This window comes from Thermobia domestica, unplaced genomic scaffold, assembly GCF_964235325.1.
Source record: "Thermobia domestica unplaced genomic scaffold, izTheDome1.hap1.1 HAP1_SCAFFOLD_1379, whole genome shotgun sequence".
Taxonomy (NCBI): Eukaryota; Metazoa; Arthropoda; class Insecta; order Zygentoma; family Lepismatidae; genus Thermobia; species Thermobia domestica.
The window spans coordinates 30,698-42,398 of record NW_027657089.1 but is presented as its reverse complement, the minus strand read 5'-3'; the positions used below and the strand labels follow the sequence as shown (position 1 = coordinate 42,398).

The 11,701-nt window shown below is 38.8% G+C and overlaps 2 non-coding genes across 2 annotated transcripts; both read right to left on the bottom strand.

Annotated features, from left to right (window-relative positions):
- Positions 1-6,647: 6,647 nt before the first annotated feature.
- On the bottom strand, positions 6,648-6,766 carry LOC145677778 (5S ribosomal RNA). The gene has a single exon (XR_014130001.1). It is a non-coding gene; the product is annotated as a 5S ribosomal RNA (ribosomal RNA).
- A 177-nt stretch (positions 6,767-6,943) lies between these two features.
- Positions 6,944-7,062, bottom strand: LOC145677780 (5S ribosomal RNA). Its single transcript, XR_014130003.1, has one exon. It is a non-coding gene; the product is annotated as a 5S ribosomal RNA (ribosomal RNA).
- Positions 7,063-11,701: the final 4,639 nt, after the last annotated feature.

Genomic DNA, 11,701 nt, shown 5'->3' with positions numbered 1-11,701 from the left:
GTGTTTTCGAATGCAGAATAATAGTATATAGACATAGTGGCTTGTAGTATTGGAACCTTGCCCCCCGAAGCTTGGATCCCTTAGAAGAAAAAAAAATGCATGCGCGCCTGGTGAAATGGTTAACGAATTCAGTTCACTCGATGAATCGACAGATAGTAATACACATTTCGACAGATCGACAGCATTCGACAGATACAGACATATGAAAGTAGCACAAGAATTAGGCGAAAGTCCGTGCGTTTCCTCAATTCACGTAGGAAACAACAGAAAATATCAACTACCATAAAATAATCCGTATATATATTTAATTTATTTGGAATAAAATAAATATAGAAACAACCTGTTCATACATAACTACGGTAAGTGCGTTAATTGCTAACGTAAGAACAAATATGAAACAAGGCACAAAATAAAAAAGAAAAATAAAGTTAAAGGGAATAATATTTAGGCTTGATTGTCATTCGTATTAAGAAGCTGGGTAATAAAATGTTAAAATCTACAGAAAATTATGAAATTAAATCAGGATTTGAAATAAAAGTCTATACATTGGAAGTAGGCCAGGGAGTTTGCAAGGCAGATGTGTGCGACACGCGTTACTTTATAGATTCCCTTCATTGAACTATAGTAAGCAGTACGAAGATGGTACTTTGCGTATAATCACAGGAAGGATTGAAGTTAATTACCATGGTAATATAATTATTTATTGATAAGTATTTCCATGTTAAATTATGAAAATTATAAGCACAAGGAGGGTGAAAAAGTAGTGTGACCGACTTAGCAATGACTGAAACATAAAATAGAAAAGCGAATAAAAACAAATGCCTTTTGAGTTATGTGGAATAAAGTTTCTTCTAGCCAGTAAGGAAGAATAGGATCTGGTGCATTCATTGAATACCTGAAAAAAATCGTTTATCAAAATAGAAGGAAACACACTTATCGTTGTGGCAACTACGAACTTCTGTTTACCTCAGCCCGCCTCAGCAAGTGCTTTCTATCCGGTCCGCGCTCCGTAACCAAACTCAACGCTGCCTGCTAGCGAAAATTTCATTCTTCAGTATCGTTGAGTTTATTGCAGAAAGCAATGGCAGATACGGCATCAGCACCTGCAGCCCCGGCACAGGCTTCTCCTAAGAAGTCTGCAAAGCCTAAGAAACCAAAAACAACACCTTCTCATCCAAGAACATCAGAAATGGTGAACAACGCCATCAAGAATTTGAAGGAAAGGGGAGGAAGTTCACTGCAAGCTATTAAGAAATACATCTCTCAGAACTACAAAGTGGATGCCGAGAAGCTTGCTCCATTTATCAAGAAATACTTGAGAAGTGCAGTTGCTTCTGGGTCTTTGGTTCAGACCAAGGGAAAAGGTGCATCTGGATCGTTTAAGCTTAGTGCTTCATCGCTGAAGGAGAAGCCTGAAGGTGGATCTTCAACCAAGGCGAAACGATCAGCATCAAAGGAGAAGAAGCCTGCGAAAAAGCCAGCAGCTAAACGTCCCAAGAAGACTGGTGAAAAGAAAAAGGCTGCTGCTCCCAAACCTAAGAAATCACCATCTAAAGTGAAGAAGGCAAAAACTCCCAAGAAGCCAAAGGCCCCGAAGCCAAAGAAGGCTACAGCAAAACCGAAAAGTGCTAAGAAGGCTGCACCAAAGAAGAAGTAAATGTGTCAGTAAATCATCTGACATTTTAAAACGGCTCTTTTTAGAGCCATCAAATACTTTGAGAAGAGTAAAATTGTGCTTTTCCTATCATTATCACATGTTCATTCATAGCAATGTATAGTATACACGCAAGGGACTTTGAGTTTTCTTTTTAACCGAAGCACTTCTTGATGTAAGTGCTTTATAACAGAGGGGAATTGAGGGTGGGGAAAGAAAGCTTTCACGGGTGTCAAGAATGGTGTACTCGAAAAAAATGGGGAACACATTACGTAATGTCAATTTGTGATCACTTACTTTTTCCTTGTTCCTATCTTCAAGTAGCGAAACAGTACAGAAAACGCACTTAATGCATTTGTTAGAAAAACTTTTGCAGGCTGACTGGGTTCGATTCTCGGTGGGAGCTCAAATGTTTCGCATTGCACGTTAATAAGTAGGTCCACGTTTGAAACAGCCTTGCTGCTGAAAGGACACTAAACTAAAATCAACTCTTTTCAAGGCTGGGGTGAAAGAAATGTTCGAACTTATTACAACTCGTGAAAGTGAAGTAGACTATGTTTCAATTTAACGTCGTACTATTATGATTTTTATGATAAAGGAGACGGGTGATTACGCCTAATGAATGATGGAAATACTGGTGTAATGAGAAAGTGTTAGGAAAAGGGAACACGCTAATAACCACGGATACCGTCTTATAATTCGTAATATTGCTATAAAGAAAAATAGTAACACCAGCAGAAATGTAGGTGTACAATTGAACTGATGTTAAGTACAAACAGACACTTAAAGAAAGTTTAGTTTAACGTTTGCATTCAACAGCAGCGACCTCTGACAAAATAATATTACTTTTGCTACCTTGGAAGAAGTACATATTTCGCCTGCGAGTTCTATCAGATTAATAACGTTGAGAAGGGCAAACAGTGGTTGAATCGAAGTTAAGTTATGCAACATATGGCAAAATCGAACCCTTGACCACATAAAACGAAGATAATCAATCGGTAAACATAGGGGAAAACTAAAGAATATACTTGAAAGATAGGATGATATACGAAACGACAGGAAAACGAAGGTAGATGTATTAACTATGCAACATACGGCGTGAGAATTTAAAAAAAAAAGATAACAAGTATGGACAAGATCCTTGTTAGGATAACAGCATCTCTAAGTAGTGTATTGGTCCTAAAAAGGACCGTTTTTGAACTCAGTGCCAGAACTTCAAACTTAAGCACGTTCCCCACGGATGCGGCGAGCAAGCTGAATGTCCTTAGGCATGATTGTGACTCTCTTTGCGTGAATAGCACACAAGTTGGTGTCTTCGAAAAGCCCTACAAGGTAAGCTTCACTTGCCTCCTGTAAAGCCATGACAGCTGAGCTTTGGAAGCGAAGATCTGTCTTGAAATCTTGTGCAATTTCTCGGACGAGTCGTTGGAAGGGCAGCTTGCGGATGAGCAATTCAGTGCTCTTCTGGTAACGACGAATTTCTCGGAGAGCCACAGTACCAGGCCTGTAACGATGGGGCTTTTTCACTCCACCGGTAGCTGGAGCACTCTTTCTTGCAGCTTTGGTGGCAAGCTGCTTTCGAGGAGCTTTGCCTCCAGTAGATTTCCTAGCTGTCTGCTTGGTACGTGCCATTGCAACTGTCACGACTTGTTTCAAATAATTGCGCGCTGAATGAAGTCAAGTTATATAAAGAGCAAAACCGTTAAATCAAGCTATTTCTCATTGGATAAAGTCAGGTCGAAAAGGACAGTTCTCATTGGCATAGACACGTTTTTGTGTTTTTCCTCCGTGCTTCCCTGCATGATCGAAGGAACAAAACCACGAGTCTTGGGCTGCTTGGGCTTGTATTTCTCGTGTGTGGTGAGCGAAGCAGTAACATATCGAAATGACAGGACGTGGAAAAGGAGGCAAGGGTCTTGGCAAAGGAGGTGCCAAGCGCCACCGTAAAGTTCTTCGTGACAACATCCAGGGTATCACCAAACCCGCTATTAGGCGTCTTGCTCGCCGTGGTGGTGTGAAGCGTATCTCTGGTCTCATTTATGAAGAGACCCGAGGAGTATTGAAAGTATTCCTGGAGAACGTAATCAGAGATGCTGTTACATACACAGAACACGCCAAGAGGAAGACAGTGACAGCTATGGATGTTGTGTATGCCTTGAAGAGGCAAGGAAGAACCCTGTACGGTTTCGGAGGTTAAGTTGGGTTCCTCCTATTTTGGATATAAAATTGGCATAAACGGCTCTTTTCAGAGCCAACAAATTTATATAAAGGGAAAGATTTACTTTGTGCGATTTTCTGTTAGATTATAAGAATTCGTGTAACTACATTAAAGCCTTTTGATGCACACTAAATTACAGACGTAGAGAGATTAATTTGAGAAAATCATACGTTTTTTTTTACATTATGTACGTTCATGTATACGTATTCATATCATGTAGCAGTATTAATGCTGGAGAAGGGGTTCTGGTTGGAAATTGGCGATTTGTTGGAAGTAGCGAGCATGAGAGATGCGAAACGCAAGTCGGAATTTCTGTTCTGACAGTAGGATGTACGTATAGAGGCTTATACAACTTCTATACTGTGCTGTGAGGGGCGAATAATGCGTTAGAAACCTGAATCTTGTCCTTTATCTTGTTTACGTGGTCTTGGGTTCGATTTCTTTCTTTTGCGGTAGTGTCTATTGTGATTTACATGTAAATTAATGACACTTCGTAGCGGGTTACTAAAATAAAGAGTAATACAAATATGAGATGTAGGTTAATGCATTGTATACTTCACATTATTTACTAAAGAAAGGCAGTAGTTACAAGAAACCTAGGCTCGCTCGTTGGGCACAGTAGCAAATGAGTTCTGAGATCAGAGAATAAGAGTAGTTGCGTATTACAAACCATATACATATAACACATATCACACAAATATGAATATCGACCTTGCAAAGAATAAATCGTACTTAAGTGTGCATTTAATGTCATTACTATGTTGCAAAAGAAATTTAGGAAAGTTTTCTGATCCGCTCTGTTCATGATGTCATTGGGGCATAGTAATGAACAATAATAAATGTCGAGAACATATTGAACAGAGTAATTTCAGCCAAGCCAACGCAAGAGAGAAACATGAGTGCTTTAAGAATGTTGGAAATTCCTTTGTCTAGCATGAAGTACATGAGAATATGTGGTATGAGGTTTTCTTCCATTGCTGAGAATCTGGGCTCGACTGTCCTGTCCTCTGGGTAATATGAGCCCGATGTACGCAAATATCAAAAAAATGTAGCTAGCGACAATACAAAAGGTAATGATCTTATAATTAATAATGTAGTGGGAACTAAGCACATCGCTGTTTGGAGTATTCTAAAGTTAGTGTGACTTCCTATGGGCTTCAATTACGATCGACGACTACACATATACTAATTAATCGAATAGCAGCGAGAATTTCGAATGAAACTAAGCAACTATCTCAGACACTTTTGATGAGTCTGTATATCGAAAACAATTCATTTCAATCGTAAATCTCCTCTATAAAGGGGTTTGTGGCCCTCATAAGGGCCGATTTGTATGAGATATAGGTCTTACATTTATGCCTTCTTCTCAGTTTTCTTGGGCAGAAGTACAGCTTGAATGTTGGGCAAAACACCACCCTGAGCGATTGTAACTCCAGACAACAACTTGTTTAATTCCTCGTCGTTACGGATAGCTAACTGCAGATGACGTGGAATAATCCTAGTCTTCTTGTTGTCACGAGCAGCGTTGCCTGCCAACTCAAGAACTTCAGCTGCCAGGTATTCCATGACTGCAGCCAAATACACGGGAGCGCCAGCACCAACTCGTTCGGCATAGTTACCCTTTCGCAAAAGACGATGGATTCTGCCTACTGGGAATTGAAGGCCAGCCCTGCTGGAGCGGGACTTGCTCTTTCCCTTGACTTTTCCACCTTTGCCGCGACCAGACATTGTTCAATATTCTTTCGTAATAAGATGAGAGGAAAAATTGCGGCCTCCCATGAATCAAGTCAGTTTTGTTACTACTTCAAGCGTGCACCCGAGTGCATCAAATGAAAAGCAAGGCAGTTGGCGCGAATTGAAACACGTACTGTAATTTAAATGAAGTCGATAAATCGGCGGACACATCTAATTTTGCTGAACGAGTGAGTCATCATGCCACCAAAAACTAGCGGAAAGGCTGCAAAGAAGGCTGGTAAAGCCCAAAAGAATATCTCCAAGGGAGATAAGAAGAAGAAGAGGAGGAGGAAGGAGAGCTATGCCATTTACATCTACAAAGTTTTGAAGCAAGTGCATCCTGACACTGGCATATCTAGCAAAGCTATGAGTATCATGAACAGCTTTGTTAATGACATCTTCGAGCGTATTGCTGCTGAAGCTTCTCGTTTGGCCCATTACAATAAGCGGTCAACTATCACCAGCCGGGAAATCCAAACAGCTGTGCGCCTTCTTTTGCCTGGTGAACTTGCCAAGCACGCTGTAAGTGAGGGTACGAAGGCTGTTACCAAGTACACAAGCTCTAAGTAAAAATCTTCTTCAAGATTTTTCATTTCAAACGGTCCTTGTCAGGACCAACACATTATTCGAAAGAGTTAAATCACGAAATTTGCTTCATTCTGTTATGTAGAAACACGTTGAAATCCAATTTCTATATGCTGTTAGTAAAAAAGTAAAGCACATAGCGGAGATGTGTCGTGCTTGTATACGAAAGGCATTTACTCGCCGGAGATCTACACTTAGTCATAATAATTTACTTTTAAAAAGTGGTAATACATTCCGTGTTAAGTATAGTAGTAGGTGCACACGGATCGGAAATCAGGTTATTTTAATGTGCCGTGCAAATAAACAGGCTGTTAGTGTAAGAAATAGTGGGTATAACGCTTAGAATATCGATTAATCGCTATGAAATAATGTTGATAAATTATCTCTTGAAAGTACTATAAAATTAATGTTTCTAGTATTTTCGTACTTGAAGGATAATGAAATTTGAAAAAGAGATGCCAACAGCACCTGGTGTTCCCAGGCGGTCACCCATCCAAGTACTGACCAGGCCCGATGCTGCTTGACTTCGGTGATCGGACGAGAACCGGTATATTCAGCATGGTATGGCCGTTGGCGAATGCATATGGCTTCGAGTGAGTTATTGTAGCTACGTAGGTTTGTCGGTGAATACTCAAAAAGACCAGCGCGTGGAAAGCGTTGCTAATTGTTTTAAGTAATGCATGATTACGAAATTATCGTGGTGAACGATGTGAGAATATTCGTCTTTGTGAAAAACAAAATTAGAAAAAGTATACCAACAGCACCTGGTGTTCCCAGGCGGTCACCCATCCAAGTACTGACCAGGCCCGATGCTGCTTGACTTCGGTGATCGGACGAGAACCGGTATATTCAGCATGGTATGGCCGTTGGCAACTACCTTTTCTTCAATGTCCTGTTAAGGAAGTATGTTTTAAGTAAGAATTGACATTATTAACTATAAAGGCAAGCATATTAACGTCGTTAACATTACTTGGAATATACTAATATTCGAATAAATATTTGAATGTTCGAATGATGAGTGATTCGGATGTTCATAGTGCCACTGTGTCCTATCGAGTTTACTATCACGAACCACGTATGAAATTGTATATAAATAAATAAAAATAAATCCTTTATTAAGTATTGATTACAGGAAAAAGGCAAACTTACATTCTTTAATGTACACAATGAAATGTATGAAAGATATTTTTAAGATATGTTTCACTTACCCTTTATAACGCAAGGTAGTTTTCAGTGTAGCATTCTCTTCAGCTGCGAGATAACGTAAGGCAGATGATCATTCAGTCGTGAAGCACTAAAATGTAATATACATTTTAACTATTATCGATAAGAATTATTTACTGCAGGGATGCAAATAAAGTGAGGCAAATTAGTAAATAAAAACCGATACTGTAACTGATAATATAATTAGTTGTATCTGTATTAGTTGTATATACAGTAATCGCACGATTATCCGCGGAGTTGGATGTTGGCATAATCGCGCATAATCAGCAGTATGAGCAGAAAAGGGAAATGAAATGAAATATTTAGATTTACGTCGCATACTTATACCGGTTACGCTAAAGGAGACGGTGATGATGAGTACTGAATGAAGAAAGTGGGAGGAAACGGGAGAAACCCGAGAAAACCCATGAGCACGGTCTTTATGCACGACAAAGTTCACACGGCACGAGCTGGGATTGAATCAGGGACCCCAAGCACCGGAGGCCAAAAAACGGACAAAAAGTCTTTCGTGCAACTTTCGTTTTCGGTAAAAAGTTTACACATAATTTAGAAAGAGTAGTTTTCTGGTCTTTTTATTTCACAAGTTGGTTCATGTCTATATTTTTTACATGCATAAAAAATTTTTCAACTCCCTTGCTTATTTCCTGTTAAAGACCTCTACCTCTGATTGTATTTTTTGCACATATTCTTATTGTTTTCAGACAACATTTCTAAAAGCGTAATTTATCGTCAGCAAGAAAAGAAAAGGAAAGCCTCGGATAGTGGAATGTGTACTGTATATATATATATATATATATATATATATATATATATATATATACGTATTAGTATATAGTTTTATTTTATACGTCTCCTATTATTACACAATGTGCAGATATTGTCAAAGCGCAAGTAAATATGTATAACTCCCCGTTCTGCACTTAATAACTTGAAAGAAGTTCGGGGAAGGTAGTGTAACAGAAAGTGCAAACAGAAATGAGGGTTTAAAGGCATTTAATATTATTCCGTAGTAGTATGATTTTTTGTAAAAAAAAAATATATATATATATATATATATATCTAAACATACATATTCAATGATATAGTAAGAGGTTAGCAGCACTGATAGAACTGCAGAAAGTACAAAACCGTTAATAAGAAAGAGAGAGAGATGGTGGCCGCTTTTGTGCTTTTCATTGGCTAATTCCGAATTGCGCGCGAATACGTACGAGATTTCTTTCTTTTTCCTCTTCGCAGCCCAGATGTTGCCAATTAGAAGTTTTTAGTACTACATTTGTATGAAAATGTTGCCTTTAAGAAATGTGGTTTGCATACAGAGAAAAGAGCAAAATGAATATTTACCTTAGTGGGCATGAAAAAAGACGAAACATTTTGCAAGATGGACACACGAACTTCCTTAATGCAGGCGTTCAGTACATTATTGTAAAGAAAAAAACACTAAAAAGAATTACTTCAATATCCCTAGCAACATTCAACAATTCATAGAGAAAAATCTTTATTTTGAGAACAATGGAAAACTATGTAATTGTAGATAACTACTAAATTTAATGATTAAGGAAAACGTTTAGGCCCGGCCCTTCAGAAAGAAAGTGCACAGAATATTCTCTCATGGAAGCAATTGCAAAATCAACATTTTGTTTGCAGTTATAATTAGAGGATCTATATACAGGGTGTTCGAAAAAGAATGTATCCTCTTGAAAGAAAATATTCTCTGGGCCCCTAATCCTTTATATACCGAAAGGAAGTTTGTATAGCATTTTTTCTTACCTTCGTTAGAAGAATTGAAAGTGACTACTATCGTGACACGGGAGATATTTAATCGATAGTCGAATTACTCACATACTCGAATGAACACGTCTCTTGTAAGGAGAGGAAAGGCTTCTGTGATCCGCTATCGCAGCTGTGTCATATCTGCAGAGAATGTTAGGACACAAACGTGATCTTTGAGAGCCTCGTGAAAAGAAGTCGCATAGTATCATGTGTGGAGACATCGGGGCCATCTGAAGAACGCTTCATCATTAGGACCAAGGGCGAGTTACGAAACACTCTGGGATATATTTATTAACATAACTTCTCGTCATTCTGCAAGTGTGGTGGAGCTCCATCCTATTGGAAAAGGAAACCTCGGGAGCCCTCTTCATGTGTAGGTATCGTTCACATCTGAAGCATGTGAAGATAGATTACTGTACTATCGTGTACCTAAAATCATTTTCTACGAATACGAACATGTCTACACTGAAGGCAGTGCAGCTCTTTTTCTCTTTTTTTTGGTCATGTATTGTAACGCGGGGCAATGCACACAATAACATGTAATGTTGTGTATCATCATAAAGGGCCAGGGCGATGATTGGATCTTGATGGACGTGGAGAACTGATAGGTGATGTGAGTGGTATTGTGATCTATGGTTGTATGTTTACTGATGAATGCATAAGGAGAGGTGAAGGGGTTGCCTTTTTTTTTATGTCGATCGGGAGGGAAGCGATTGGGAAACTTTTGACTTTGTTTTTCAACCGAATATATTGATTGAATAGGTCGCCGACAATTTTACGGGGCGTCACGTCGTTGCCTTTTTCATGTCGATCGCGAGCGAAGCGAGCGTTTTTTTTTTTTTTTTTTTTTTTTTTTTTTTTTTTTTACCGACAATATGTATTGAATCGGTTGCCAACACCTTTAGGGGCGCGTCACGTCCTTCTTTCTGTGCTGATCGCGAGCGAAGCGAGCGCGAAATTTTTGACTTTTTTTTTTTTTTTTTTTTTTTTTTTTACCCACAATATTTATTCAATCGGTCGCCAACACTTTTAGGGGTGCGTCACGTCCTCTTTTCTCTGCTGATCGCGAGCGAAGCGAGCGCGAAATTTTGACCTTTTTTTCTCTTTTTAATTCTTTTTTTTCTTTAAGAAAAAATATTGATTTCATAGGTCGCGAACATTTTTACGGGATGCAACATCGTTTATTTGTTTTTCCAACCGTCTTTCTGTCTTGAGCCCCCGCCAAGTTAACTTTATGGTGGACAAAAACTATGTGCGGTGGGTTACCGCGGGGTTCTCCCGTTTCCTCCCACTTTCTTCATTCCACCACCATTTCAATCATTTCTCATAATCAGCGCCTCTTTTAGCCTAAGCGGCATAACGTGGGACGTAAAACAAAGATTTCCTTTAGTTGCTTTCTGTCTTGATTACGAGCGCGAAATTTTTTACTTTTTTTTTCTTTCTTTTGATATTATTCATTTAATAGGACGGCAACACCTTTACGGGCCGCCGCGTCGTCGTTTACACTTCTTCAGCCCATATTCTTTCTGCTTGTTCGTTTTCCGGCATCTTGTTATCACCGCCCGCGGCAATGCCTATGTCTTTCATCGCTTTTTGAAGCAAATCTTTAATAAATATGCACTCTCACATTTGTACTAATATGCATACCACAGTGGATAGACTGTAACTAGGAAAGCAGAAGCCTGCATATCATATTATTTAACAGTTGAAAGTGAACTGTCATTTTAAGTTTGATTTTGATCAGATGAGTGCAGTTCAACTCGTCGACAATTGTGAAGATTCTCGAGGTTAGGGACCATCCATTTTGTGCTTTGTAATGAAAATGGCTGCAGCCAAACTTCTCTGATCTGAATGAAACTTGGCATGATGATACATCTTGACCTGCTCTACAAGTTTATTTAGTATTTTCCGTTGCGCAGGCTTTTGCTTCTCCAGGTTCTCCCATGGAACTGAGAAACGTATTCAGTCGAACTTCTGCGGTAAGTCAGTATATCATCCTGAGAAGTTTGATCGAGATAGCAGAGGTTCGACTATTCGTTTTTCAATTCCATGTGATATTACAACACGGTGAACTAAATTTATATAGAAACACTTTGATTTTGTTTTGTTTTTTGCTAGCATTAAACTGAGAAAATGTTATTCAATAGACAGAGAACACCACTCAAAGAAAAGTACATCATAAGAATATATATATGGTTGCTGTGGTTCTCGGTTTAATTTGCTAGTTAAGAAACTTGCTCTAAATAAGTACATCTTACAGGTGAAAAACTAAGCCAGGCGATAGAATTAAATATAAAGTTATACACTTTTATTTTACGTTTACTAGTGTTGGGTTACTACTGTAAAATAAGTCAGTATATATGAAAGATAACTGTATTAGGTACTATTTTCCACCGGCGGTGTATTCTTGCATAGTGTACTTAATGTTTACAAGCGGGGCGCTACTAGTATGGATGCATGACAAGTGCTATTGAAACTCGAAAACTAACTGGTTTCCACTACCCTTGCTTATACGT